Here is a 27,704-nt window from a genome sequence, read left to right as displayed (position 1 = left end):
TTGATTCTCACTACAAACTCATCATAATGCCATTTCACTGGTTTTTTGGATAGTACTTGTTTTGTTTAGGTTGTTGTCTGTTTGTGTTTAAGGCAGAAGGGTCTTTTGCAAATACAGAACCTAAAAGAATATTTCAACACACTCTACATCTACAAAAAGAACTACAAAAGATTGGAACTGTAGAGGGAGACAATAAGTTTACGTGATTTATATGACTATAACAGCAAAGACATAGAAGTACCTTAAATATTATTGTCATGAAATGTCGGAGACAAAAAGTTAACACTATGAAAATTGTCTCTGAACAAAATTTAAAGTTTGAATATAATACTAAAAGATAAACAAATCTTAATTTATATTAACACTTTATACTCAATAGAGAGCTCAATAAACATTAATTTCCTTCCTTCTCTATATCAAAATAATTTGGAAAAACATCAAAAAATAAAGGAGAGATGGAAAAAACTAGACTTTATATATAAAAAAAAAGACAGATAGATATTGGAAACTTAGCAGTTTTATTGTCAAACTGGATCAAGAGCTGGTTTTTTGTGTTACCAAAACTGTTTCATCCCAAGCATAACTGGGCCAAAAGGGAGAAATCAAACTTAAAAATCCAAAATAAGGAAAGATCTATAATAACTAATATGAAAAAGTGATTCGAAATGATCATGTACAATTTATACACTAAATTTTACACCTAAATGAAAATTTTAAATATGACATCATAGAAACATGAAACAAAACTTGAGAATTCTATTGCTGCAAATCTCAGAAAATCTTTCCCTCCTTATAAGTTTGAGCAAGAGTCAATTACATTGTTTTCTCTTTGTAACGTTAATTGCACTGAGGCATCATCCAACCTGTCAGAAACTTCAGCCAAAGTATTACCCGGCTCTCTCAAAGTTTTGGGGGTCCCTAGAATGGAGTCCTGTGAAGTCACAATGAGTACAAATTGTTGTGGCCTTTGCTTGTTGCCAGGTTTTGTGTCCAGGGTGGTCACACATGTCTACTGAACTGAGGCCGTGCTGATGGCAATACCCTTGCTCTTCCAAGGTGCAGATCTTCTTGAAGCTCAGGGCATCATGACAAATTGGCATACACAAGTGAGTGGCTGTGTTCCACCTGAGTCATGGTCTGTTAGAGGAATCCCACAGCAAGATTATCTGGTTGGAGAGGCGTTCCAGAGCTTATTAAGGTTCTTTCAGTTCACGCAGAGCTTTTTCCCCCTCGGTGCACAAACTATCTGTCTTGGTTGCAACTGGTTCGTATTGGGGTCGCCACATTGTGGCCACAGGCTATTTTTTAACTCTTTATCATCATATTTGACTCCTTTTATGGAGGTCTGTCTGTCAGAGGGTCCATATTTTTCTAGTAATTTATCACGTCTCATCACAACTCCTACCCTTAAAATGCACCCACACGTCAGTTCTCCATATGTGCTTATCTGTGTCTACAAACCGGGAGGAAGTAAAATTTTTCTCCTCCAGGAGGCTCCTGGCTGTCACACATATCAGTGATGTAGGTAGGGGTGGGCAGGGACAGTAAGCACCACCTAACTCCATCTACCCAACAAATGTAAATTTCAGCCGTAATCTAGCTGATAGGCCCTGTGTGTTAGTTAGGGTCCAATAGGGAACATAGAAATAACTCTCGTAATTCAGGCAGACATAACAATATAAGGATAAAATGCATCTGAGACTGCTTGATATGTTCTAAAACACCACCCACAATAGAAACCATTGTCAGCAAAGTTGCCAATGAACTCCTAAATGCCAACTGCACTGGACACATCTAATTTCTTTGCGATATTTAAAGCCATTGGACATTTGCTTCCTCCTGAAACTGTCCCCGATAAGCTTCTCTGAGACTTTTTTATTTCCCTACCTGTACAAACATAGCGTCGTAGGCTCTTTGCAAGCTTTCCTACCTATCACATGATAAATATTTACTGAATAAACTACATTAGCACTGATTATCAGAAAGATTTGCAGTTTGACATAAAGTATCATTTTTCTTATTTTTCTCTGATCTGTCACCAAAAAATCCTTATATTATCAATGTTTAAGCACTTTATCCCAGCGAGTTCATTCAATATTGTTATTCTATTTTTCTGAAAAGGAAACCCAGGACTGCAAGTGAAGTCGTGCATTTAAGCTACCCAGTGAGTTAAAATCAAAGATCCAGTGGCATTTGTATAAGCCCAACTCTGAGTGCTGGTTCTGAGAGCTGGTCTGAGACAATAGTGCCTCTTCGAATAATAGGCAAATAAAAATTCCCGGGGAAGTGACAAAATATCAGTAGGCATTGTTTCTTGTTTCCTTGTTTCTGTTTTAATTTGCTTGTTTGTTTGTTTGTTCTGTGAGAAAGAAGTTAGGAAAAAGCCATATATAATATGCATATTTCTATTTTGTCCATTTCTGTCCTCCATCCCAATAACATGATTAGAATTTGAAAAGCAGTTTTCATTTAAGTAGGTTTAACTTACTGAATTTATAATATGACAAAATTATTAATTGGAATTCTATTGTATTGAATCCTATTTATATAAATTCATTTAAATTATGTTTATAACAAACATTAATGTGACTTTAACTTACTAAGTTTATAACATAGCTGTTATATGTTATATAATGTATATATATGTTTTATTACCATATAACATTGAATTATTTTGCTGCAAACATATAACCTATTCTGCATTGGAAAACATTAACTGCCAATTTGATTGACTGCATAAGTTGCTTAAATGAGTTATTTTGGTGCTATTTGGATTAACTTTTAGTATTTAGTCATTTGCACTATGAAGAAAAAAGCCAGTGAAAATGAGGTATGATGGCTCCATACTAATTTGCAAGTAGGCCCTGGAGGTCCCACCCCACTCACTTCTCTGGTCTTTTACCCTCTACTTCCCTTCACTCATCCAGCGTTCACTTCATGCTGGACCTTTACCGTGCCAAGCGCGCCCCACCTTAGGACCTTCACACAGGCTGAGGCAGGAGGATCCCTTGAGCCCAGGAGTTCAAGACTGTAGGGCATCATGATTACATCTGTGAATTGCCACTGCACACCAGCCTGGACAACATAGCAAGACCCTGTCTGTAAAACAAAAACAAAGAACTAATTAAAAATAAAAAAGAGAGAATGTCAGCAAAAGAGGAAGGAATACGCATTAGGCTCAGGACTCCAATCTTCATTTTCTGCATTTTCAGAGCGGGCATGGTTGCTACGATTTGCTCAGGGTCGTTGTCAAGTCACCTTGCAAGATAACAGCCTGCTGAGTCACCGCTAGCACCTAGACTTACTTTCAGCAAGGAGTCCAACACTACTAGCGGAAATCCTGTGCCTCTAACAAGCTCAGCCTCTCTGTGGGGCGTTCTTCGGGATCCATCCGCAGGAGCGCCTGTCCTTTGGGAGGAAGAAGAGCCCACTGGGGTCATTTGCCTTGGTCTGCTCTCTTCGCTAGATCCACCTAAAGGTAAAAATATACCTCACTGGCCTACTTTAAGGAAGAAGTGACTGGGGAAAGAGGAGGTAGAAAAGCCCCTGTCCCGGATAATCCCCAATTTGTTAAAATTGTATCATAAAGCTAAATGTAATTCTTTTGCTTAGTACTCCATAGAAACAATATTCAATAAAAGGTATTGAAATATTTGGAAAAATATAACATTATATCCCCCACCTTATACTTTGCACCTGAATAAATTTCTGTGAGGTGTGAAATAGAAAAACAAAAGAGCATGATAATAAAATATATATTAATATTCATTTATTATTTAAATGAGGTAAGTTGTTCCTGGGTGTCTTAGCAAAGGCAGAAAAGAAGAGATTTCACATATTTTACTCCATATTTAAACTTTTCCACAGGAAAAAGGCATTCATTAAGTTAAAAATAAAGCGAATTAAGAAAAGTAGTCAAAGGTAGAATTTCCTTCCCATACAAAGACCTTTTGTAAATCAATAAGAAACACAAATGTTTAGTAGAAAAAAACTGGTCTGAGAAAATGAGTGATCAATTTACATGAAAAAAGCCCCCCAGGCCAGGCGTGGTGGCACACACCTGTAGTCCCAGCTACTTGGGAGGTTGAGGTAAGAAGATGGCTTTGAGCCCAGGAGTTTGAGGCTGCAGTGAACTGAGACTGCATCACTGCACTCCAGCCTGGGTGACACAGCAAGACCCTGTTTCAAAAATAAAATAATAAAACATAAGAACCCTAAAAGAACCAAGAACAATTTCTAGCTTGACAAATGTCTAGTGTTGGTAAATGCTGTAGGAAATTGATGTTCTTATATCCTTTTGCTGGGTGTGTAAACTGGTACACATTTTTAGAAATGGTGTGCCAGTATGAACCAAAATGTAAAGTGGATATACTGTGTGATGTGGCAATTCCATTTCTAGCAAACTGTACTATGGATATCCCATTATAAATAAGCCAATATGTGTTTATAAGGATGCACATTTTTGCTTTGTTTGGAAAGCCAAACCTGATACTATTTAAATTTCCATCAACAGTGGACTGGTTGATAAAAATAGTATATCAAGACAAAGATATATTATGCAAATGTGAAAAGGAATGAGCTAGACATGTAAGTACTGATTTGTAAAGATATCCCAGATATTTTATTAAGTGAAAAAAGCAAGCTATAGAATAGTAGGTACAGAAGGATTACACTTTTAGGCCAAAAAAAAAAAAAAATCTGTAAATGTGGTGGGAGAATCCTTTTACTGAGTCCTCCTCCCCACCACCATCACCATCATTGCCATTACCTCTGTACCCCAACACCCACTGCAGGAAGCAATGAGGGCCTTCTGGGCCTCAGGGAAGCAGGGCCACAACTGAACAGAGAATAAAATAATTGATTCTCAGCTTTTTAATTTCAAAATAGACTTTTGAAACTATTGGCAGAGACAATGGGTTAAACAAATAGTGTTGGAAAGAATGACTGTTGATCCAAAAGCCAATTTTCCTGCTTTAGACAAGATAAAAATACTCCAGGAGAGAAGGGAGCAGGGGACAGAGGAGAGCTGGTGGGAGTAACATCACTCAGAAGACCAGAGCCCCACCCACCTTGGGCTGGCCGCAGAGAGAGGGGGGGAGCAAGAGAACAAGGACATTCTCTTTGCTGTCGTGACACAGGAGCATAGGGAGAGACAAGTAGAAGGTGTGCCAGGCCGATGGACCTGGGGCACCTTCACTGGCTGGGGTCCAGGAAGCAGACTCCGGTTTCATGAAAAGAATCCACAGCCAGCTGGGAGCTCTGGGTCGGCATTAGGCAACCCCATTAGCAGATGCAGCTTCAGCCACCTGGTCTGTACCCGATGCCACAAGAGTGGATGGACGGCAGTAGCCCAGAGCCAGATGTGGGCAGTGGGCACCACAATAGATGCTAGTGTGTTTCGATCTGACCAATGGCTGCCTACCTCCAAAACACCCCACCCCTAGAATCTAGAACAACAGCAACAATGACAATAATCCAGGGCGGAAGAACAGAGAGGAAGCTCCTCCAGTGACTGAGAACTCCTGAAATGCCTGAGTTTCCTCTGAATTGACAAACATAACATGTTCTGCTTCTTGACAGAACTGGTGCTCAAAATAGGGATTAAAATGTTATTTTTAAAAAGTTACATTTTCCACTCCTGAATGTGATGTCCTGAAAGTAATCACACCTGCTATGTATAGATACATGCTGTTTATACATAGGGAAATTCAGGAAGGTATTTCAGAGATTTAACAGGGGACCTCTCTGGGAGTAGAAGTGAAGAACTGGGGACATGAGGAACTTTCCACTTGTGAACTGTTTGGATTTTTCAGCATGATTACTAAAGACCCTGTCCTTAAAGAGCTCAGAGGATATGAAGTCAGGCAGACAGCTAAAGAAATACTTGCAGTGGAGTGTGATGCATACTGCAATTAAATGTCCAAAGAAGTGCAAATGAGGCAAGACACATGTTCCTCAGAGGCAACTGTGCAAGCATTCAGGTGAGCCTTTGCGGATCTCAAGACACTTAGCAGGTGCAGCGGCAGCTGACAGCACCCTCCATTAGGATTATTTCAGATGTCCCCTGAGGACTTGGCTCGTGAGGAGAGGTTGATTCTGGAATACAAATGACCATTTTTTTAGGAAGAAACCAGAAAGCTAGGAATAAAATTTTTGACCTAGATGCAGAAAAAAGAGAAATGGACATCGAGCAATACAATTGTATTAATTCACTCACTACTTTATATTAATCTTGCAAATATAAGTTTTTAAAAATCTAATTAAAGCTAGCTTTGCAAATGAGCACCACAATATTGATCAGTATCCTTGACATTACTGTTTAGCATATGAGTTCCCAGGGTGGTACCTGTGAGATAGTAGAGAACATCTACGTCCTCATCTTTGGCACTTACACGCTTTAAATTGCGCCTCTTCCCAGAGAACTGAGTGGAGAGACCCTTGGCAAAAACTTTAAACAATGGTGGAAAAGACCATGTTTTTGTTACTATTACTACTGTTATTGTCATCAATATTCTTATTATTGGTGGGATTGGGAGAGGCTGAAAAAAGGAAAAATGTCATTTGAGCGAGGTTCTGACAGACAGCTGGTGGAAAAGAATTCCAAGCTGAGGGAATAACAGGAGAAAAGGCCACAGTGTGGGAGTCAGGAGTGTTTGACGACAGCAGGGCCCAAGTCAGTGGTAGGTGTCAGAGACATCACGGGGAGCCCAGGCATGAAACCCTAACAGGCCATCATGAGGACTCAGGTTTTACCCTGAGTGAGATGGAAAGCTGGGGCATGGGGGGTCTGTGAGGATATGATTTAGAATTTAAAATCATCCTTGGGCTACTAGGATTTCAGTGGATTGTAGTGGTACAAGGACAGAAACATGGAACCTTGTTAGGAAGCTGGTGCAACACACACTGTATACAAGGCAAAGAGTTTGTGTTCCTCATATGGGGCATCTATACTGCCTCTGGGTGTCTTTTTCAACGCCATGCTTTATTGTTCAGTATAGTTCAATCTTATCAAATAAAAATAGGATGGTGAAAAGTGGGTGATCAGCCACAGCATGTTCTACCCCTCCAGTGTCCATAAGACTATCTCTTTGTAGTAGGAACTACCAAAAGTTAGAGGCAGAAAAACCAGCAAGATGACAGTTAAGACCACATTGACTAAGAGAATAGGAAGGGAACAGCCAGTATTGAATCTTGTGATGGAGGCAGAAAAATCTGGGTTTAGCAATTAAGTGTATGTGGATAGTGCAACAGAGTTCAGAGGCACTGCCTGGACATTCAATCATTTAGGGACATTTGTAATCAACTTATTGATTTTATTTTAAAAGCACTGGGCTGCTGCTTCTTTTTTTTTTTTTAGATGAAGTCTCGATCTGTCATCTAGGCTGGAGTGCAGTGTGCGATCTCAACTCACTGCAATCTCTGCCTCCTGGGTTCAAGAGATTCTCTTACCTCAGCCTCCTGAATAGCTGGGATTACAGGTGCATGCCACTGTGCCTGGCTAACTTTTTTTTTTTTAAGTAGAGATGGAGTTTTCACCATGTTGGCCAGGCTGGTCTCCAACTCCTGACCTCAAGTGATCTGCCCACCTCGGCCTCCCAAAATGCTGGGATTACAGGTGTGAGCCACCATGCCCGGCCAATTTTGAAAGCACTGGGTTTTTACAAAAATCAAAGGACATCTCTGTATGTATTGTGATGTCATTTCAGGCAGTGGAATTACTATAGGAAATCCTGGTAACTCAGAACAGAAGGAAATGCTTGTGCAAAGGACTGCCCTAAGTGAAACAGTTAGTGGGAGTAGCCCACTAACTAGAATCTAGGTGTATTTGTCTGCGAGGGCCGCCATAATAGAATAATGTAGACTGGGTGGCATAAATGACAGAAATTGATTTTCTCACAGTTCTGGGGGTTAAGTTGCTAGCAGGATTGGTCTCTGTGGCTGGCAGATGGCCACCTACTTCCTGTGCCCTCACATGTGCACATGCATCCTTACTGTGTCTCTGTATGTCCAAATATGCTCTTCTTATAAGGACACCAATGATGTTGGATGCGGGCCCACCCTAACAGGCTCATTTTAACTTGATCAGTTTTTTCAAGGCTCTGTCTCCAAATACAGTAGCATTCTCAGGTTCAGAGGTTAGCACTTCAACATATGAGTTTTGGGACACATAATTCACCCCACAACGCAATGATTCTATATGTTTTTGATAACCACAAACACGTATAACCAAAAATGTGTTCATGTGTTAAGGGATAAGTGTAGAGGAAGAAGAGAGATGACATTTAAATGTGTTAAAATGCACTAAAAAGGAAAAAAATTGGAAAAAGCATTTCCCAAAAGAGTTAAACCATTGTCAAATCATTTCAAGCCAGTAGTAAGCTGGGTTAATTGTCAAATGCTTCAGCAAGCTCTAGTGGGGGAGTTAACAGCAGTTATTATCTTAAAAAGAACACATTTCTTTTAATGCTATTATGTTTTAGAAGTGCATAAAAGGTTTCCAAGGAGAGTCCCTTTTGTGTAATGATGCAAATTGTACTGAGTGGTATGCATCATTTCTGGGGTGATATCTGGGGGTAAAGTGGGAAAAATCTAAAGCCTTAGCAATATGTTAAGGTAAATTTTCTTGAACTGGAAGAATGGAGGTAGCTTCTGAAGATGGAACACACAGAGCTTTGTAAAATAGAGATAATAAGAGGGAAATAACAGGTTTTAGAATCTTGCAGGTTTCCTGCTGTTTATAGTTCATAGATCCAAATATAGCTGTGTTTTAAGTTTTTAAAACATCCATTTTGTGTGAAAATCCATCTCTATAGATAGTCTCGGCCTTAGTCAAATAGACTAGGAAAGGAATATCAGTAACTGCACAAATCTCTTCAAAAGGAAATGATTTGCACCAAGGATTCCTGGCTATCTGGATTTTCTGAATATAAACAAAAGAAATTCTGGGGAAAAAACAGCAGAATAAAAATCATTAAAATGGAAGAAGAAAGAAAGAAATCAAAAGGGAGATATAAGAGTCTACTATGACTAATTTTTACTTCTGCTAAGTTACTTTTTTATTTCCTGGCACTAATCTCCTTCCGAGGCCAAGACATTTTATCTCACTTATTTATGCTCCATTACAAGTATTTCTCCTGAGGTTGGTATTTGGGGAGTGTGGAACAATCGAACGTTTGCAAGTGCCTTGGCAAAGAATCGTTGTTTCTGTTTCTTTCTCTCTCTTTTTTCCACCATGAATCAATTAGACATTTACCTTTATTACATTTATGAATGTACCCTGAATCTAAAAAATCTCTGAGTGAATCTAGGCCACACACCAAGTATCTCTGAAGTGTTTAGGTGCTACTGGGATGATAACTTCATAAATAATTATGTGCTAGATTTTGTTGTTATTCACTAATGAGACATATTCCTGTTTAAAGTTGTTGCAAAGAACTCATCTGTGAAATTCTAGTAAAAGATGTATCACTTTTTTAATATCCCCCAAGTCCCCATCTCTGATACACCATCTTGCTTCCAAACTTCTTGAGGAAGTTGAAAGTTCAATGGCGGTCACTCTGTTGACTCCATCTTTATCATTGTCTCCATCACAGGTATTTTGTTCTAATGGCATCTCCCAATGAACCATTGTTGTGTTAAATTGTCAATCAGATGTTCACACTGAATCTGTAACTGTGCATACAATTAAGATGTGATGTAATTTACAAAGTGATGTAACAGTAGGATGCGGCTCAGTCTCATAGTCCCCTTATCATGAATGATCAGGCAAAAACCCACCCTATGCCTGTGTTTGAGACGATTTTCCAATAATATTCTTTATTTGCATTGCATTATTTACATTTTATACTTTCACAAAGTGAAAAGTACAGCAGTAGGAATAGCCAGCACTAAGCACAAGTGATATTGGCCAAAAGTCTCTTTCTCGGCCAGGTGTGGTGGCTCAAGCCTGTAATCCCAGCACTTTGGGAGGCCAAGGCGGGCAGATTGCTTGAGCCCAGGAGGTTGAGACCATCCTGGGCAATACGGCAAAATCCTATCTCTACTAAAAATACACAATAAATCAGCTAGGTGGGGTGACACATGTCTGTAATTCCAGCTACTTGGGAGGCTGAGGTGGGAGGATTGCTTGAGCCCTGGAGGCTGAGGCTGCAGTGAGCTCTGATTGTGCCACTGCACCACTCCAGCCTGGGTGACAGAGTGAGACCCCGTCTGAAAAAAAAAAAAAAAAAAAAAAAAAAAAGAAGTCTTTTTCTCTCTCTCTTTCTACCTGCTTTTACATATTTTACATAATGTCTGTTTTAATCCAGGCCCTATATCAAAGCACTGGGCATTAAATATTCAAAGATGAATAAAGTAAAGTAGCAATGATAATTCAGTATAATAAATGCTATGCCTGTGGTATAAACTAGAGGCTATTGGAGCATATCTTAGTTTAGGGCACACCTAAATTGGAGTCTAAGAAAAATATGATGTATGAGTGTTTACTTAGTTGATCATTCCAAGAAGCAGAGGTGAAAGTGTGGAGAGTGAGAGAGCGGATTAAAAAAAAGTTGATAAAGGATGTCAATGAGCAACTGTGGGCATCAGGGGCACGATCCCACTGGAGTCCCTCTGAAAATCATCTCACTGGAGGATCCACTGATTCCAGCCCCCTACTAATTGGCCGTTGCCTCTGGGGTGTATTAGCGCCCTTCACACTTGTATGTTGCTTCTGTAACCAAGCTGAGCAGCTTTGTATGGAATCAGAGAAAGCCCAGAGGCAGCAAAGCAGAGGGAAGCTTCAGAGAGGATTTGAAGTGGGGAGTGGACAAAGCACATGAGCCCCTTCCCAGGAAGGCCAAGAAGCTGTGGCACAGAGCATCACACGCATTGGCTACAAAAATAAAATTAAGGGGCTCCTAATTTTATTTTGGAGAAGGGAGAGGAGGTTTCCCAGAGTAAACAAGCCCGAAGCTAAACCTCGAAGAGGAATGGGCAAAGGAGAAAAGGCATTCTAACAGACAGAGGAGCTTGAGCAAAAGAGGGAGCACACTAAGAGAAGTGCGAATATTTAGGTAGAGATAATGTGCAAGAATAGAGAGAAAGAGATGAATCCAAAAGAAATTCAGGATGTTGACTGACAAGACTTGTGAAAGGTAAATGATGTTTTAATGGGAGAAAGGGGGAGAAAGAAGTTTCTGGTTATGGCGGCAGAGTAGGCGGATGCAGATGGAAGGATAGAAAACTTGTTTATGCGATGAGGAATATGGCAAGTTCAGCTTTGCTCATTAAATGTCTATGGTGCCTATAGAATGTACAGGTGGTGACATCTTATAATTACATGTCTGAAACATGAATCCATTAGATACCTGCCTTTATTCGATTTATAAAAGCACTCTGAACCTATTTAAGCACTGGGTGCATCTGGCCATGCATTAACTGTCTCTGAACTCAGGGGAGAGGTGAAGTCTAGAAACACAGATGTATCTAAACCCATCCTAAGGGGTTATCAAGGATGTAGGTTTAAGTGAGATTATGCAGAGTATGTAGAATGAGGAGAGACGAGCGTAGAGAACAGAGCCTTGATGTTTAAATGGCAGGTGAAGAAAGAGAACTCCAAGATGGATATTGAGAACCTGTGGTTGAAGGAGTAGAAGGAAAATCATGAGAAAGTAATAAAATGGGAACCAAGGGCAGTGAGAATGCCAGAGAGAGAAGACAACAATGCCAGCCACAACACAGAGGTCAAGGATATTAAAAGTGAAAAGTATCTTTTGGGTTTAGTGATGGAGAATTGGTTGGGGATCATAGCATAGTGAGAGTGGCTGCTGCCATGCACACCAGGCCCTGGGCTAGGTGCTTTGTGTCCACTCTTTCACCTCAAGCCAGCCCTCTGAGTTGTTGCCACTATTCTATGCAGAGTGTGACACATGAGGGGTGGAAGACACAGAAAGATTATGTCATGGCTGGGCGCGGTGACTCACGCCTGTAATCCCAGCACTTTGGGAGGCCAAGGCGGGCAGATCATGAGGTCAGGAGATCGAGACCATCCTGGCTAACACGGTGAAACCCCGTCTCTACTAAAAATACAAAAAAAAAATTAGCTGGGCGTGGTGGCAGGCGCCTGTAGTCCCAGCTACTCAGGAGGCTGAGGCAGGAGAATGGCGTGAACCCGGGAGGCGGAGCTTGCAGTGAGCCGAGATCACGCCACTGCACTCCAGCCTGGGTGACAGAGCAAGACTTCATCTAAAAAAAAAAAAAGAGAGGGCCGGGCGTGGTGGCTCACGCCTGTAATCCCAGCACTTTGGGAGGCCGAGATGGGCGGATCTCGAGGTCAGGAGATTGAGACCATCCTGGCTACCACGGTGAAACCCTGTCTCTACTAAAAATACAAAAAAATTAGCCTGGCATGGTGGTGGGCGCCCGTAGTCCCAGCTACTTGGGAGGCTGAGGCAGGAGAATGGCGTGAACCCGGGAGCGAAACTTGCAGTGAGCTGAGCTTGCGCCACTGCACTCTAGCCTGGGCGACAGAGTGAGACTCTGCCTCAAAAAAAAAAAAAAAAAAAAAAAGCCTGCTCTCTGGTTTATGTATGGCAACTTTCCACTATGTCCTCACATGGTGGAAGGGGTGAGAGAAGCTGCTAGATCTCTTTAATAAGGACACAAAACCATTTCGTGAGGGCTTCACCCTCATGACCTAATAACCTCCCAAAGGCCCCACCTTCAAAAACCCTCGCATTAGGGATTACGTTTCAACACATGAATTTTGGGTACAGTGTTGGAGGGGACTTAAACATTCAGTCTATAGCAACTATAATACCTCATAGATGCCACACCAGGAGAAAGAATATCTTTTCCATGGAGACAGGAGGGAAGAAGGTAAGGGACATGTGAAGGCAAATATTGGCTGTGTGGGAGTGGAGGAAATTTGTGCAATTCATGTAAGCCTCCATTTTCTCTGTTAAGACTTTGAGTTCCTTTTCTGTGTGTTTGTTTGTTCATTTGTTTGTTTGTTTGTTTGTTTGAGACAAGTGTCACTTACTCTGTTGCCCAGGCTGGAGTGCAGTGGTGCAATTTCAGCTCACTGCAACCTCCACCTCCCGAGTTGAAGTGATCCTCCTCCCTCAGCATCCTGAGTAGCTGAGATTACAGGCACGTGTTACCACACCCAGCTAATTTTTAGTAGAGTTGGGACTGTCACCATGTTGGCCAGGCTGGTCTCGAACTCCCAGCCTCAAGTGATGTGCCCATCTCAGCCTCCCAAAGTGCTGGGATTACAGGCATGAGCCACTGTGCCTGGCCTTTGAGTTCTTTTTCTGAGGCAAAGTAGGGCAACGTGAAGATATGATAGGGAAACTGAGGGCAGAGGTGAAATTTCAGAATAAATTGCTGGGGGAAGAAGTGGACATCTCTAAATCTGGGGCCTCAAAGCTTGTCTGCTTCTAAGAACTGTCTATCCTCCCATGCCATCTACCCAGATGCAGTTGGATCACCCATGTTCCAATTTTCTCTGCATACAATATAAACACTTTATTTAAGAGCAACAGATAATTCCATGTGGGCCAAGTGGTTGACCTATCCAAGACCAAGCAGCAGGTTCCATGTAGCCTGCTAGCCTCTAGCCCTGACCCCAATAGGGTAAGCACATCTCCCTCCCACCTGGCCTTTCATGCTCTTGATTATGGAGTAGCCCAAGAAGTCCATGAATTCCACATGCACCTGTGTGCACTGTCCCTGCTAGTGAGTCCTGCCCAGAACCTTGGTATCACTGGCCAGCTTAACAGGCTGTACATGGCTTGTGTTCATGGTGGCAGCACAGCTGTGGTCGGGCAGAGATGCTGTGTTAGAAATTGACTTACCCTTCTGATCATAGATGTTTGGTTCATCAGTGGGCACCTGATCCAAACTTAGCCAATCCTATTTTCTTGCCTCCCAGTCAGGGTTGATTCTGCGCTAACTAGAGTCCCTACCCAGGAAAAAGTAGAAGTGAAAATAAATCATCTCTCTTCTTGTGTAAAAATTGTAAGACATAAAGATGGAGGATGTTGGTGACTGGAAGGTCTTAAGAGGATCAGTATATAAAACCCCTGCTATATTTATTGATGTATACTAATACATTTCACATTAATGTATATTATAATAACACATATTAATATATGTATCCAAGCTCAGAACCAACTGAGAGATAGATGCAGGACTCAGACCGTTGGAGATCAAGATATCATACTTAATAAATGCCAACAAGCCTGGAGACGGTAGCAGAGAATATGATATGTGGACCTACTTATGTTCCACCCCTGAGTTAAAGAGAATTACTCACCCAGTCATAGGCACAGCCGCACTCGTGCTGGCTCTCCCAGTATGGACCTGACTCTTTAAAACTCACTGCATGGGCTGGGTGCAGTGGTTCACATCTGTAATCCCAGCACTTTGGGAGGCCGAGGCGGGTGGATCACCTGAGGTCAGGAATTCGAGACCAGCCTGGCTAACATGGTGAAACCCCGTCTCTACTAAAAATACAAAAATTAGCCAGGCGTGGTGGTCGGCGCCTGTAATCCCAGCTACTCGGGAGGCTCAGGCAGGAGAATCGCTTGAACCCGAGAGGTGGAGGGTGCAGTGAGCAAAGATCACACCATTGCACTCCAGCCTGGGCAACAAGAGCGAACCCCTGTCTCAAACAAACAAACAAACAAACGAAACAAAAAAACAAAAACAAATACTCATTTCCCAAACAGAGAGAAGGAAGGATGCATCTCAGTCACATATATTCCATCTCTCTCTCCAAACTCACCAATCAGCCAGATCTCTCCTTCCCTGGAGAGAGGTTGAGGTGTAGGGCTGCAGAGAAAGCAGAGGATGGGCCTTGATAGAAGTGCCTACACTTGGAAATAGGGGGAAAAGGGGGAAGAGTCCCCTCTGCCCAACCTTGGTACTTTCTTACCATGTGAACCAGAGAAGCAGATGAAACTGTAGAGACAGGGAAACAGGAAGACAGAGAGAGAAACAAAGCAAATGAGAGATGTAGAGAAAGTCCTGATAGCATTTGAGTCTCTGGTTCCAGTTGTTCCTCCCGCCTGTGGATTTTTTCCATTTTACTGTGTTCCATGAAAATTAGAACAAAATCATCAGGCTCAGGTCTTGGCTATGTAACATACGGTGATCATATTTTCAGTGCATTTTTCTCCCAGTCATCACCAAATTGGACCATCATCAGAGCCATAGTATTGTATACTGGAGACTGTCATAGCCTGGGTTCCCCTTAAAGGAGAGCCTGAAACAAATACTGTACTTAACTTGAAGTACTTTACTGAGGAGTGTGATTCAGGAAGGAGGAATGACGGGGGAGAGCTAATACAAAGATACACTCCTTTTTGCTCACTCCCTCTCACTGGACCGCTGGACTGCCTTGTGAAACTCAGGGCTGCCCAACGGGGCAGAAAGTGGAAAAAGCATTTATCTCATCAAGGGTTTGGCCCTGCCTTTGCAAATTGTTGCAGCCCTCAGTGTCCACGGAGAAGCCCAGGCTGGAGCACCGGAGACGGCCATGTGCAGAGATGCCAGGCACTGTCTGATTGTGATTGCAGGAAACTGGAGCCCACACAGAACTGGTTGTCGCAGTAGGAGCTGGAATAAGAGACAGGTGAGGCTGGGAGGATTTCAACAGGTACCCAAGAAACATCACACACAGAGACCTTCATGATGAAATTGGTTCAACTGACTCATAAAGAAGTAATACGCTTGTCTCTTTTAAAAATATACTACACATTTTTGTTTGGAGAGTTAATCGAAAAAAACCCACCACTTTTCTCACTCAGTTTTAAACAAGCTCTTTTCAGAGAGGCTAAAATAAAATCATTTGTAGATTATTGTTGTAAATATCTTGGGTTTAGTTGTCTTTAATAATATATCAGGCTTCCTCTCTGTTCTTCCCACCAGCTCTGCCCTAACGAGTTGAGCAAAGCCTTAAGTCATTCCACATTTACAAAACAGGAGGAGTGTATCTAATAACAAACAAAAAGCCAAAAGGATTCATATAAGATCCCTGCCCTTGACACAATTGATTAATTCTATAAAATGATTAATAATATAACCAGTAGACTGCCATTTAAGACCTTCCCTCAGTCTAATGAGGGCCCAAAAGAAAACACATAAAGGAGATGTCATGGTTGGAATGTGGAGTATTTAGGATTGATCCTAGACATTCCTCCAGCAGCTTCAGCACCACAGCAATTGTGGATTCTTGCTTAAATAATGTTCCCTTTTACTCCACTAGGTGTTACTGGTTTCCTAACGTTGTTCACCTTTGGGTAGACTTCCCTCCCCTTCCCCCTTTGGATAAGCAACAATTTTTAACCAATCCTTGTATTAAATTCTCTCCATTTGAAATACTTAGAATGGTTTTTGTTTTCTGAAATGAACACTGATAATACATATACACAGGGGTTTGTGTGTGTGTGCATGGATGTATGTGTTTACGTAAGTATATATTATCCAGGTACTGTGTATCCTTTCCTTTTTGCGTTGGTGATATCAGAGTGTTGATATTATCCTGTCTCTCAATTTTTTTCAGTTAATAGTACATTTTGGAAATCTTTCCATATCAGTTCATATGAGCTAGCTTCCTCATTGATTCTAAGGGATGCAAAGTATTTACCTGGTTGGATATCCCATCATTTATGTAACCAGGACTCCACTGGTGATCATTCAATTGTTTCTAAGTTTTTTGCTATCATCAACAACGCTGCAATGAACATCTTTGCGCGTATATGTTTGCATACTTGTTCAAGTAGATTTCTAGAATGACACGGGGTTTCTGGCTTGCTCCAGTTTTAAAAACTGTATTCAAGAAGAAGCCCCTGGTTTGTGGCCTCCTTCTGGTAATTGGGTCACAGATTTGGCTTTTCCATGGGGGAGTCCTTGTGTTTTGTTTATCAGTACTCCAATCCCCAAAGAACTGAGACTTGGCTTTGCTCTTGTTAGTTTCTTACCAGAGGCTAAAATCCTGTATCTGAACCTCCTTCCAAGTACCCTGCTTTCTACTTCGCCACCTCCTAACAGACTTCCCTGATGTCTGCTTCCATATTGGAATATTTCTGTACCTAAATTCCAATTTCCATGCTTTATATATTGGATACCTGTTAATAAATACTGAATCTCATTGATACCATCTATATCAACTTCAATTTGTTGCCTAAATTTCTGGATAGCACTTTATCTGCTGAATTGGATTGCTTGTATCTGTAGATGAACTTCTTGAAAACAGACAGAATTGCATATTATTCTTCTTTGTAGCCTTACGGGCTCTGTCTTATGATAGGGGCTTGCGTCTTGCCATGATGTACTTGTGCATCTGGGAATTATCAAAGATTAGGGGACGTAGACCTTGTGCATGCAGAATATACTTTAATTAGAAAATGGAATTAAGGATTAGGATAGAAAAAGGAAGTAAAGGGGAGTGCAGAGATAGAGTTTCTGCAGTTCTGAAGATCAAGTAGATGAAATTCGTGGTGTTTGCATCCTGCTTTCTAGTACCAGAGCCAGAGGAAAGGGAGAGCTTGAATGATGTGGAGGATGGAGTATAGGAGGGTCTGAGGTTTGGTATGAAGCTACCAGGAAGGTTATTATAGCCTCTTGGTACTCTGAGATACTGAGGTTGGCTCCTGTTCCTCATGCCAGTAACTCCAGTTACACAGTCACATGCCTCTGGAACAGAACAGGAGGCATTCACAAGCATCTCACTGAAACTTCAGAGGAAGGAAATCCTTAAAAGTATCTACTTTGCAAAAAGTGGTAAATGCAAAAAGCAGACCGCCAATTGTTGCCAATGTGATATATAGAACATCATTGTTCCTATCGTTACATGGTAAACTGCTTGTATTATTTAAAGGAATATAAAAATATCTATGAGGACTTTCATACATTAATTCCCAATTTCAGTCCTCATCATCTTAGTTTTTCCATAAAATCGTAAAGTTGCTAACTGAAAATTCTCCTGCCTGTAGTTTTTCAGGGCTCTCTAATTCCTATAGGCAGAAGGGACTAATAAACACAGGAATTCTGCCCGGGGAAGGCAATGGCATTTTCTGGTGCAGTAATGCCTGAGATGCATCTTGAACATGAAGAGTGGAGAGTTTGTCCATCTGACAGCTGATCAGATAAGAGAGAATACTCCAGGCAAGGAAATGTCATGAACAAAGCTATCTATGCAAGACCAAGAGAGCAACTAAGTTCAGAAACTGCACATAGATAAGTATTGTTGAAATGTAAAATAGAAGGGGCAGTATATTCATTATCTATATTTGTATAACAAATGACCACATATTTAGTGACTTAAAACAACACAGTTTCTGTGACTCAGGAGCCTGGCATGTTTTAACTGGGTCCTCCATTGAGGGTCTCATAAGGCTAAAATCAAGATACTGGTATCCTTTCTTGGAGCCTCAGCTAGGGAGAAATCTGTTTCCAAGCACCATTGGTTGTTGGCAGTTGTAGGACTTGTGGTTGTAGGACTGAGGTCTTGTTTTCTTGCTGGCTCTCAGCAGGGAACTACTCCGAGCTCAGAGAGGTCACTCTCAGGTCCTTGCCATGTGGCTTCCTCCAGTTCAGCAATGGAAAAGAGTCCTTTCAGTGGATCCCTCTCTCGATTTGAATCTCTTTGACTTCTGCAACCAGCAGGAGAAAACTCGCTGGTTTTAAGAGGCCCATGTGATTAGGTGAGGCTAACCAGGATAATCTTCCTTTCTTACTGTCAACTGATGAGCAAACTTAATTCCACATGCCATCTTAGAATTCTGCCTACCACAGGCAGACCTTTGGATAATGACGCCGAACAAGGAACAGTTTTGGATGCCTCGTTTTGAATAGATGTTGACACTTAATGAATATCTACAAGAAAGAAAACTATATGTTAAAGGACTAAAAACTATATAAAATGAAGTCTGTTACTTAAGCAAAACTGAGGTGTTTTGCCTCAAGCAAAGGAGACAAATTCAAATTTTGAAAGTGACAAAGAGGATGGATTTGATTTATCTGTGTAGCAGCTGATGGTGAGCGGAAGTCACAAGTAGAGCCAGTACAATGCAATACAGAGAAGAATTTTAATTCTCCACATTCTTTGTGGGTTTTTTTTTTTTTTTTGATATTAATTCTTGAACCTCACCCAGATCTGTGGATCCAGAATCTCTGGGAGTAGAGCAGGTGGTCTTTACTGTAGAGTCAAAACTGCCTCTTCTCTTCATGCCTCCTCCTGTTTATTATGTAGTCAACCTACCACCACCGCTGCCATCACCTTCATTACCACTGCTTTGTTATTATGGGTTTCTCTTAAAGGGAACTCAAATCACAACTCAGGCAAACTTTATAAAGTCCCTTTGAAGTAAGCTGATATAAAATATTATATGGATATAAAAAGCTAAAGTGACTAGGGCTGCTTTTTTGTTTACCCACTGAAACAGGAGATTGTAGACTCATGCTACAACAGGAATGAACCTTGAAGACATTATGCTAAGTGAAATAAGCCAGGCAAAAAAGGACAAATATTGTACGATTCCATTTATATGAAGTACCCAGAGTAGTCAAATTCACAGACACAGAAAGCAGAAATGGTGGCTGCCAGGGCCTGGGAGAAGGGAGAAGTGGAGTTGTTGTTTAACGGGTGAAGAGTTACAGTTTTGCAAGATGAAAAGTTCTGGAGGTGGATGTTGGTGATGGTTGCGCAATAATATGAATGTATGTAATTCCTTTGACACAATACACTTAAACATGGTTAAGATGGTCAATTTTATGTTAAGTATATCTTACCACAATTAAAACCATTTTTAAAAGGGAGATTGTATCAATGTAAAGGTGTGAGAGTTCCCTAGCAAGTTTCTTTCCTTGGAGAGTCCTACTGTGTCCTCATAGAGTTAAAGCACTTTCACAGAAAAAAATTTCTCAACTCAATGATTTTAAGAACTCAGAGCTTCAGCCATAGACCACATGCTGGAAATGAGCTAGCTTTTAGAATACAACATATTTTAATAAATGTGTTTATTTTATTTCATTTGTTTGGTACAGATTACTAAACAACCACTTCACCAGAATGTGATCCAGAAAGAAAACACAATCACCAGGACTTGTTTTCAACAGACAAGTCTTCACGGAGTGATAATAGGTTATCTGTAATAGAATCCCTTCATCCCCTAAAATAAATGTCCAAATAAATTAATATCAATATCAGAATGCCAAATTCCATCTACCTCCATGTTCATGTCTAGGCCCCGGGTTTGCCTTGTTCTACATATAGAACGTGGCAAGAGCTGAATGTCAAACATCATCGGAATCCAGTACTGTTGCACCTACGATGCTGTGATTTTTTCACTTCTAGAAGAGCCTCTGTGTTACAGTCTATTTCTAAACTGTAGATTAATCTCTTCTTTTTCTAAACCCTATTCCTTAAATTCTCATATGTAATGATAGTCTTGAAGATTTCGATCTCCAAAGCAACTTTTAAAATTGATACGAGCATAGTATTTGAGGTTTCATTCTTCCAGAAGCCATCAAATTATACATACAGAGATTCCCTTTACTCTGCTTCCCACATCCATCTTTACAACACTCTGAAAGGTTTTTCAGTCAAGAATCTCATTTCACCGGGTTACATGTGCTCTACAATAACCTCTGGTTTTTTTTGTTGTTGTTGTTTTGTTTTTTTAATAACAGTAACAAAATAGCACCAGTATTTTTTTTTTTTTTCAAATCATGAGCAGATCCAAGAATGACATAAGTAAAATTTTGCACTCTTCCCTGGGGAATCCAGATCTAAAATATCTACTAAAAGTAAATAAAAAGTTTACATAAGATCCAATACATATATAAACGATGACACTTGTTTGTTTCTGAGGCAGGCATTTAGAGACATATATTTTCCGATAATTATGTAGGCTCATGTCTAATCCTGCTGTAGCTGTAGAAGCTACTGATTATCCACCCTTAAGTCAGAAAGACTGCCCATCTACGAGTGAAGTATGATATTGTGGTTAATTGCAAAATGCTAACAGCACTACCAGAGGCCCAATTTGTCACCACCCACAGGTCTACCTTGTGGGTTTCCAGGCCACGGTCTGCACTGCTTCTCCAACATTATTGTGAGGCTGGCCATATTTGGCTGTTATCTCTGCTGGGTGTTTCATCACCATGACTCTGCATGTGTCTGTGCGGACATGATAGAAAATTATAAGGCATGAGGCACTTGAGAATGTTCTGCTCACTGACCACAAATTTTAATGAAGCATATAATCTGAACTTGGGTTCTGTTCAATTATTTGACTCCTCAGAATTGCTTACCTTTGTGAAGGTTGTTAGCAGTTCCAATTCAATAGTTTTTTTTTTTTTTTTTTTTCCTCCTTGGTTACATGTCTAAGATACTGATTTCATTTTAGTTCTTATTGGTAACCATATTATTATTGTGTAGTTATTTCCTGCCTGGTTGTGGAATGCTTTTTTTTTTTTTTAACAAAATTCTTCTCTTTAATACTTTCTATATGCTACCAAGTTTAACTTTTTTTTTTTTTTTTTGAGACGGAGTCTCGCTTCTGTCCCCAGGCTGGAGTGCAATGGCGCCATCTCCGCCCCTGCAAGTCTCCGCCTCCCCGGGTTCACGCCATTCTCCTGCCTCAGCCTCCTGAGAAGCTGGGACTACAGGCGCCTCGCCTATCAGCCTCGCTAATTTTTTTGTATTTTTAGTAGAGACGGGTTTCACCGTGTTAGCCAAGATGGTCTCGACCTCCTGACCTTGTGATCCGCCTGCCTCCCAAAGTGCCGGGATTTCAGGCGTGAGCCATCATACTCGCTAACTTTTTTTTAAATAATATTATTTTTCCTTAGATATGTTTCTGTTTTAAGAAACCAAACTGTTACTTATTTCAAAAAACTGCCATATATTAAACTAAAACATTATTTTTTCTTAATTAATCTATATGAATAAGAAATTATATTATGATCTTATAAAAGGGAAAGTGTTTCTATTAATGAATTTCAAAGGTAAAAGGAACCATTTGGAAGCATGTTAAACTGCTGGCATGGCATCATGTGTATTATGTTATCAACAGTTCATGCTTGACAGCTCAACCTGATAAGCTTGGTTGGATAACACAGCTAGTTTAACGTAAGAAATAGAGTAGGTCGGCCAGGTGTGGTGGCTCATGCCTGTGATCCCAGCACTTTGGGAGGCCGAGGTGGGTGGATCATGAGGTCAGGAGTTCAAGACCAGCCTCACCAACATGGTGAAGCCCCATCTGTACTAAAAATACAAAAATTAGCTGGGTGTGGTGGTGCGTGCCTGTAGCCCCAGCTACTCGGGAGGCTGAGGCAGAAGAATTGCTTGAACCCAAGAGGTGAAGGTTGCAGTGAGCCAAGATCTATACTCCAGCCTGGGCAACAGATCAAGACTCCATCTCAAAAAAAAAAAAAAGAAAGAAAGAAAAAGAAATAGAGTAAGTCAACCTTTCCCAAAATAAATGCCATAGAACCCCAGTTCCATAAGACATTCATAGGCATTATGCCTCAAAATGTTCTTTTATTCAAAAAATTTGGGAAGTAGTGAGTTAAAGGAAACAAGTTTATTTACAGTATGACTTTTAAGAACCTTTCAAATGCCCATGTGTACTGTGGAGCTCTAAGAGTCAGATATAGCATGCAACATCTCCAGTGTGTGTGTGTATGTTTCAGAAAATCTGATAGGACTAGTATTCTTTAAAACACACTTGGAGAAATACTGAAATACCAGAGGAACTCTTGACCTAGAGAATAGTCTGACATGGTATAAATTAGCTGATGCAATGTCCTAAAATTTTTTAGTGGCTTTCTAGAGGTCATGCTAAAAAACTTTGTAAAAAGTCTTGAGGTCCTAAACTGTCCGTTTAACTAGATAGCTCCATGTCATTATTTATTTATTTATTAGAGACCGGGTCTTGCTCTATTGTCCTGGAGTGCAACAGGCTGGAGTGGAGTGGCGTGATCATAGCTCACTGCAACCTCAAACTCCTGGCCTCAAGCAATCCTCCCATCTTGGCCTCCTAAAGCACTAGGATTACAGGCATGAGCCACCACGCCTGGCCTTCATGCCATTATTTAGATAAAGGCAGGGTCTCGCTCTATTGCCCTGGAGTGCAACAGGCTGGAGTGGAGTGGCGTGATCATAGCTCACTATAATCTCAAACTCCTAGCCTCAAGCAATCCTCCCACCTTGGCCACCCAAAGTACTAGGATTACAGGTATGAGCCACCACGCCTGGCCTTCATGCCATTATTTAGATAAAGGCAGGTGAGACATGAAGATGTGTAGCTCATTTTGGGGTGGGGACACCCTAAAAGTCTATTAGTCAGACTTCATGCTGTTTGCAGCTGGGACACCTTCCTGTCTGTATCAACATTCTGTCTTGCTTGGGAAAAGGCCACTGTGGAAACAATACACCTGTGTAGCAGGTAGACTGAAATCAGATGTGTCTAAACATTTTTTTGGCAAAACAGTGGGATGAACTTTCCAGAAGCACATTTTCCTGAGCCCTGAAAAGCCTCTTGGGGAAAACTCATCCTGGAGAAAGCAGATGCTAGACGTTGTAAGAGCTGGACTCAGTAAGAAAATGTTGGTAGTTGGAGGAGGAGACGATGTTATGGAAACAACATCGATATCAATCTGAAATGTCAAGTCTTAATATTCAGATTTGTTTCCTGACCCAGACAGAACCCACTGGACTTATATTGGGTAATTGGGAAGAGGGGGTCTGTAAAGGAAATATTAAAGGAGATACTTAACTTTGTATGACTCAGAGGACTAGGTCGGCTTTCCACCTCCTCTAAGAGTGTTACACATAAGAAGCCCCTGCTTTGTAACAGAACGGTACAACCTTTGGTACCTCAAAAGCTCTCTGCATCAGCTGTCTTGGGAGGTGTTGAAGCCCCAGGAAGCTGGTGGATGCCAAGTGGGAGGTGGTGGTACCCAGTGGAGAAAGGTTTGCAAGGGCATAAAAGATGTTGTCTAAGGACTCCCAGAAGTATCTGAAGGAACCTTTGCAGGGGAACTCATAGGTAGGCTCGTTGGGGCAGAAGTTCATTTATCCAAAGGAGTTGGGTAACTGCTATTAACATAACCCCATCGATACCCACAGGCCTATGGTAATTTATGACATAGAATGTGCAGAACTGTTAGCCACACACTCAGCTTTGGCCCTTTCATACCAGCGTCCTCTGGGAAGGGATCTTCCGGGCTCAGAGCTAAAACACTTAGCTGGACTAGTGACAGAACTTCAGAAGTCATCTTCCACTCTCATGTACATTCTCTATACTTTCTGTCTTGCAGCATAAGGCACAGGCTGTATGTGCCATCTTAGGCAGCATCTTTGATTCTAGAATTTTAAGAGGAAATAGAGTAAGGCCAAAGAGGGTGGGATTTAGATGTTGGCTGTTTAGAGCTGGCCACAGGCTTAGGAAGACATACACTGCCTTTGAAGGTATCTGTGTTCTCCAGTCCAGTGCAACAGGATACGAAAGCAGATAAAAATGCAAGAAGGAAACTCTAGGAGAGTGTGTGTTTGGCTAGAATAACTCCGTGCATTTTATTTCTTGTAAACCATAGTACAGCAATAAGCAATAGACAGGATTTGGATTTACCTAATCTAAATTATTGGGGAAACAATAATATAAACTCAGAATCTAAAGGGAGAAAAACTGCAATTGATTTCTCCCTCCTTCTGATCCCTCCTGCTATCTGCTCCCCCCCACCCCCCACAGAAGCCATTCCCGAGCATTCCTCTGCCCAACTCAGGAGATGAACTTCTTTAAAAGGAGGGAGGGGGACAGACTTTGTGGGGAAGACCAAGAGCTATAAAGAGAAGCCCAGGGCCTTGAGTCTCTTGGTCCTGCATTTGCCAGCTGCCTAAATGTGAGTAAGTCACCCTGTCTTTAATTCTTTGTTCCCTCATTTGCAAAATGCTGCACTATCCACTTCATAAGGATATTGTGAGGAACAAATAAGATATATGCACAATAGAACACTTTGTAAACAGTAAAGTGCTGCGTGGATGTTTATTGCCTGTGTTAGATGTGCAGAGTATGGTAGCATCTGAGCAGAGCCTATAGAAGAGGCCAGAATTTGGAGTACTGTTACGTGATTTGGGCAGGATCATGATCAGAAAGACCATGGCTGACGCCAGAGAAATGCTCAGAATTGGAAGGATGAGCTGGATATTGAGACTCAGGAAGGCTAGACACTGAGTGCAGGGCAGGGATCTCTTAAGCAGGGTGGAATCAATCATATTTTTATTCCGCAAAGAATGTATTGGTTAAAGAAGAGAACAAATATTGTACGATTTCACATATATGAGCTACCAAGACTAGGCAAATTAATCGAGACAGAAAGTGGCATAGCGGTTACCAGGGGCTAGAGTGAGGGGGAAATGGAAAGTTAATGTTTAATAGATACAGAGTTTCTGTCTGGGACAATGAAAACTCTGGAAATGGATAGTGGTGATGATCATGCAACATTGTGAATGTACTTATGACACTGAATTATACATTTAACAATGGTTAAAATGGTAAATTTTATGTGATGCATTTTTTTTTTTAACAGAGTCTTGCTCTGTTGCCCAGGCTGGAGTGCAATCTCTGCTCACTGCAACCTCTGCTTCCCAGGTTCAAGCAATTCTCCTGCCTCAGCCTCCCAAGTAGCTGGGACTACAGGTGCACATCGCCAGACCTGGCTAATTTTTTTGTATTTTAGTAGAGATGGGGTTTCACCATGTTGCCCAGGCTGGTTGTGAACTGCTGAGCTCAGGCAATCTGCCCGCCTCAGCCTCCCAAAGTGCTGGGATTACAGGCGTGAGCCACTGCGCCTGGCCCATATTTTAAGACCCCTCAGAAATACTGGTTCAGAACTCAACATTTCAAAATGTCTAACATGTAAAAGCAATAATAATATGACAGCTATGAGCCAGGGCTGTGGAAATACACAGAATTGGGTCCAGGGCCTTCCATCTTCTAGCTATGTGAAGAACCTTATCAAAGCTGCATAGGCTGGCTGTGGTGGCTCACACCTGTAATCCCAGCACTTTGAGAAGCTGAGGTGGGTGGATTGCTTGAGCCCGGGAGTTCAAGAGCAGCCTGGGCAACATGGCAAGACCCAGTCTCTACAAAAAAAATACAAAAAAAATAGCTGGGTGTGGTGGCATGCACCTGTAGTCCTAGCTACTTGAGAGGCTGAGCTGGAAGGATCATTTGAGCCAGGGAGGTTGAGGCTGCAGTGAGCTGTGATCACGCCAATGCACTCCAGCCTGGATGACAGAGCGGGACTCTGTATCAAAATAAAAATAAAAATAAACTTTAAAAGCTGCATGCTAATGTCTGTAAAATGGATATACGAACAGATCCTGACTCCCAAGTAATTTGAGGGTTAACATAATGTAGCAGAATCCCTAAAACATAGTAAGTGCTCAATAAAAATTCACTGGTAGCAACAATTGTAGTGAATAGAAGACCCTGTTCACACTTACGTGCTGTGTGTAGGCAGAAAAGGCTCACAAGTCTGAACCTGCCCCAGATGAAAAGGTAGAGTTGAAAATATGCAATTGCTCCTGACTAAAGTGGGAGCACAGGACATAAGCTACCCAGGATGCTCTTGGAGAAGGGAATAAATAGAGAAGATGGTTGAGGCTTGCAGCTGAGAGTCAAGGATAATAGAGAGTGGTTTGCTTCTAAGTAGGGGATTCAAGTGACTAAAAGAAGACAAGGAGGACCTCTTTGTCCTGTTTCTTCCAATATTTCACTTTGGGTGCTTTTAAATATTTTCTGGAAGTAAAAAGGAGGGAGGAGGAGAGGGATAGAGGGAAGCTTCCTGTCTTAGTCTATTTGCTGACACACACAGGACCTTCTCATACCTCTGATGACGTTTACCAACTCGACTGACAGCAGCTCTGGCAGGAGAGTGGGCTTCTCTCTAGTTGAATGGAGCTCCCCAGAGAGCACATGTAGGACCCAAAACCCTTTATTCTGCTTCAGGAGGGTAACTGGAGCTGATGAGGAGAAGTTAGATTAGAAAATGGAAATGAATTTAGTCGTTTAAGTATTTAAAAAAATGTTTCCGCCCCTAAATAAAATGAAATCTGGGTTTTTCAGTCCACTAAATGATAGCTTTCCTTTTTCCTTTAGCGGATTTCTATGTCTAGAATTCACATATGATCACTGATTTTAAAAGACACATTTTACTTGCCAAATAGAAATGAGAAGCAGCACCCTTCTCCCAACCCTTTCCTCAGAGCTGCAGCCACTATGTCTTCCCCAGTCAATGGGGTGGTTCTGTTGGCCCTTTTGATGAATGGCCAACCTATTTTTCCAAAGCAGTTGTACCATTTTGCATTTCTACCAGAGACATAAGAAAGTCCTAATTTCTCCATATTCTAGCCAAGACTTGTTATTGTCTTTTTTTTTTTTTTTTTTTTTGAGATGAAGTTTCGCTCTTATTGCCCAGGCTGGAGTGCAGTGGCATGATCTCAGCTCACTGCAAACTCCACCTCCCAGATTCAAGTGATTCTCCTGCCTCAGCCTCCTGAGTAGTGCCCGCCACCACACCGAGCTAATTTTTTGTATTTTTAGTAGCGACGGGGTTTCGCCGTGTTGGGCAGGCTGGTCTCAAACTCCTGACCTCAGGTGATCCGCCCGCCTTGTCCTCCCAAAGTGCTGGGATTACAGGTGTGA

General features: G+C 41.4%; 1 long non-coding RNA gene and 1 pseudogene across 1 annotated transcript in view; one reads left to right on the top strand and one right to left on the bottom strand.

Annotated features, from left to right (window-relative positions):
- Positions 1-984: 984 nt before the first annotated feature.
- LOC103879196 overlaps positions 985-27,704 on the top strand; it is a 42,860-nt gene continuing 16,140 nt past the window's right edge. Inside the window, exons 1-2 of the long non-coding RNA XR_002518325.2 lie at positions 985-1,106; positions 3,213-3,478. This is a non-coding gene — a long non-coding RNA (uncharacterized LOC103879196). The remainder of the gene's footprint in view (positions 1,107-3,212; positions 3,479-27,704) is intronic.
- LOC110741679 lies at positions 13,223-13,785 on the bottom strand (annotated as a pseudogene).

Source organism: Papio anubis, chromosome 15 (genome assembly GCF_008728515.1).
Source record: "Papio anubis isolate 15944 chromosome 15, Panubis1.0, whole genome shotgun sequence".
Classification (NCBI taxonomy): domain Eukaryota; kingdom Metazoa; phylum Chordata; class Mammalia; order Primates; family Cercopithecidae; genus Papio; species Papio anubis.
This window is presented reverse-complemented; position numbering and strand designations above follow the sequence as displayed.